The 3419-nt window shown below is 33.7% G+C and overlaps 1 pseudogene; it reads left to right on the top strand.

The window, feature by feature from the left end:
* The first annotated feature begins 385 nt into the window (after positions 1 to 385).
* LOC110291826 (protein PPP4R3C1-like) lies at positions 386 to 2942 on the top strand (annotated as a pseudogene).
* Positions 2943 to 3419: the final 477 nt, after the last annotated feature.

Raw genomic sequence — 3419 nt, 5'->3', positions numbered from 1 at the left:
CAGGTCCTGTTAACAGTATCCATTAAATAAGCACATTTTTTTTAGGAAAAATCTTGGGTGAATCAAAGTTTCTGCTATAACTAAGGCAGGCTTGGACACTGAAGTGCTTCTGAGAGAGGTTTGTTGGTAAGTAGTTGCTGAGGCTCAATAACAGAGGATTGGGAAGTATCAGGGCCTTCTTTGCCAGTAATCATAATGACTTTGGGTGCTCTCTTAGCCTCTGCCATTCATTTAACCCCCAGTAATCTCTTATAATTTTTTTCAGAATACTGATTGTGGCAACGTTCCTGCCCAAGGTAGTGAGAGATAGTTACCTTTGTTCAAAGGACAAAAAGCTGAAGTCTGCACATGGACGTGTTCTAGTGAGACAAGTCCAGAGATCAAGATGGATGACAAACTTAATACACTAAAAGTCTACATCGTGGTGGAAGACAAGAAGTGGAAAAACATAGGTGCAGGACAAATTTCATCCAAATGCATTGACTAGCTTCAGGGTGTATGTTTGCTTGTTCACTCAGAATCAGATGGCTCATCAATTATGGAGTACAAGGCACATCCTAACATGTCCTATCAGAAACATGAAGGGGTGTAATCATTTGGTCTGAAGCTAAGGACCATTGTATGGCAATGCATTTCCAGGAACCAAATGATTGTGAAGAGACATGGGAAGTTATCTGCCATGTTCAAGGTAAAGATCTAAATGTAGAAATCACACAAGAACTTACTGATGATCTGTAACGTTTTGAAGATCTGCCACCAAGCTAGAATCAAGTTAAGAGGTCAAGCTTTGAACTCCACACACTTGAAATCATTACAGATTTCCTTACTTTTGTCAGTGAAGCACCAAGCAAGAAAGAAAGCCTGACACTGGTCTTGGAAAAGGAAGGTTACATTAAAAAAAACTGCTACATTTGTTCAAAACTTGTGAAAAGCATCAGAACATGGAAGGCTTACACTATTTGAATAGCATCATTACAGGAATCCTGTTTCCAGCCAATACACATTTGTTTAACATTTTGTTTTCTGATGAATTCATCATGGATGTGGTAGGATGCCTTGAATATGGACCTGGTTGTGATCAGCCAAAATTGCACAGGGAATTCTTGACTCAAAATGTGAAATTTAATGAAATTATACCAATAACACACCCCCAACTTAGGAAAAAATACAGCGGACCTACACATGATATTTTGTTCCCTTCATCCATATTTGAAGCGAATCTTCTTTCTGATCTTACCACTATGATTTTTTTTTGAACAAAACTGAAATAATTACCATGCTGCAGAAAGATGAAAAATTTTTGCTTGAAGTTCTTGCTCAATTAAAAGGTAACAGTGTAGGTGATGAGATATGGCATGAATTGCTATTATTCTTCAAGAAATTCTGTGCATTTGCTAAGACATTACACTCTCAAAAGAAAAATTCATTACACTAATAAACCTAGGAATCATGAGTGCACGGAAAGTTGTAGTACACATAAATGATTACCAAACACAAGTAGCTGCTCTAGAAATATTTTCTTATCTAGTAGAATATAGTCCATCCCTAATCCAGGCATATGCAATGGAAGAAGTCTGAGACAGTGAAGATAATGATGACCTTCTCATTTATATAATGATCATACAAATGATTTGTGACTCTGATCCTGAATTTTCCCAAGGCATGATTTTGACAGCAGTACTTCATCTTCTTCTTAATTTAGAGAATATGCATGTCACAGCTAAGGGATGTGAAAGAAGGAAATTTCTGAATTTCTTCGATACACTTTGCATGAGTAATCTCGTAGCAACAATTTTGTCTACCACAGTAAAAGCTGGCATCAATGATGATAATAGGGCTAACATCTGCCCTGATAATTATCAAAATGCACAATTGCTTGAAGCAGTTTTAGAAATACTCATACTTTGTATTCAATACCACTCAAAAAAAATTATATTATGAGCCACAATTTCCTCAGCAGAATCTTGGTGCTGCTGAGTTCAAAGAACATTTTTCTGATTTTGTGTGCTATCCAGTTTATGAGAAAAATGACTGGCCTTAAAGACAAAACTTATAAGTTTTACATAATTGAAAAAAATCTTTTTGAACCAGTTGTAAATGTTTTCATGCATAATGGAACTCAGTACAATATGTTAGATTCAGCTTCTATTAGGCTATTTGAATTTATAAGAGAAGAAAACATCAAGTCTCTTATTGCAAACATTGTGGAAAATTACTTTATGTCCTTTGAATCAATTCAGTATGTCAAGATATTTAAAGGGTTGAAAACTAAATATGAAGAAGAGAAAAAGAAGAAGAGAGAGAAAAAACTAAGAAGAGACTTACATAATATATTATACCAGAAAATATATTGTATACTTTTCAAAGTTATGGAAGTAAAAGACAAGGCAGACATATTTTGTAGACTTATAACAGAAGAAGAAGAAGAAGAAGAAGAAGAAGAAGAAGAAGAAGAAGAAGAAGAAGAAGAAGAAGAAGAAGAAGAAGAAGAAGAAGAAGAAGAAGAAGAAGAAGAAGAAGAAGAAGAAGAAGAAGAAGAAGAAGAAGAAGAAGAAGAAGAAGAAGAAGAAGAAGAAGAAGAAGAAGAAGGATCTATTCTACCAATGGGAAGTGACTTTTCAAGTCATTATGAAATATTTATGAAAATTGAAGGGACAAATGAAAGAGAAAATGTAAAAGAACATCCAAAAAGAAAAGCATCTGCATCCTCTGAATGTTCTCAATCTCAAGGAGATAATTCTGATAATGGAATGAGTACAGTTCACAGTAGTAGCTTTGTAGCTTGAGTGGATTACCCATATGATACTGATGATGACAATGATAATGATCCTCATGGAAAAAATGAAAATGAAGAAGATGAAGAACCTCCAATAAAAAGTCCTAATCAGAGATTATATTATCATATGAGGCCCTCAACTCCTAGTCCAAATAAAATTCTATAGATATCACTAACTGAAAATCTAATTAAAAAATCTTTCTCCTATGGACTTTTAAATATGATAGAATACAGAGCAAAGTAATGAATAAGAGGCCTCAATTTTACATAAAGGAAACTTTCCACAAAATAAATGCATAGTATAAATTAAACAACAACCTTGTCATAACTTCTTATCAAGTACATCTTACTTTAGCAGCATGGTTTGGGAAGAGGAAAGAGTTTAATAAAAAATGCAATGTTTACTAAAGTCTTTATACTAGAAGAAACTACAAAGGTTTTATATCAAATCCTACTCTCAAAGAAAGAGGCTAGCAATGGTATTCTTTCCATGAAATCAATTTATTTAAAGTAGTTTTTGTTTGTATGGAAGACAAAGTTATGTTAAAGTAAAAATAAAGTGAGAGTTTTCAACACTTCAGTGAAAATTTAGCAGAATTTCAACATTATGAATAATACTATATAAACAACGTTCAATGCAATT

The sequence above is a fragment of the Mus caroli genome, unplaced genomic scaffold (assembly GCF_978045245.1).
Source record: "Mus caroli unplaced genomic scaffold, Mus_caroli_1 scaffold_5, whole genome shotgun sequence".
Taxonomy (NCBI): Eukaryota; Metazoa; Chordata; class Mammalia; order Rodentia; family Muridae; genus Mus; species Mus caroli.
Note: the sequence above shows the minus strand (reverse complement) of the source record. Positions and strands in the feature narration are given on the sequence as shown.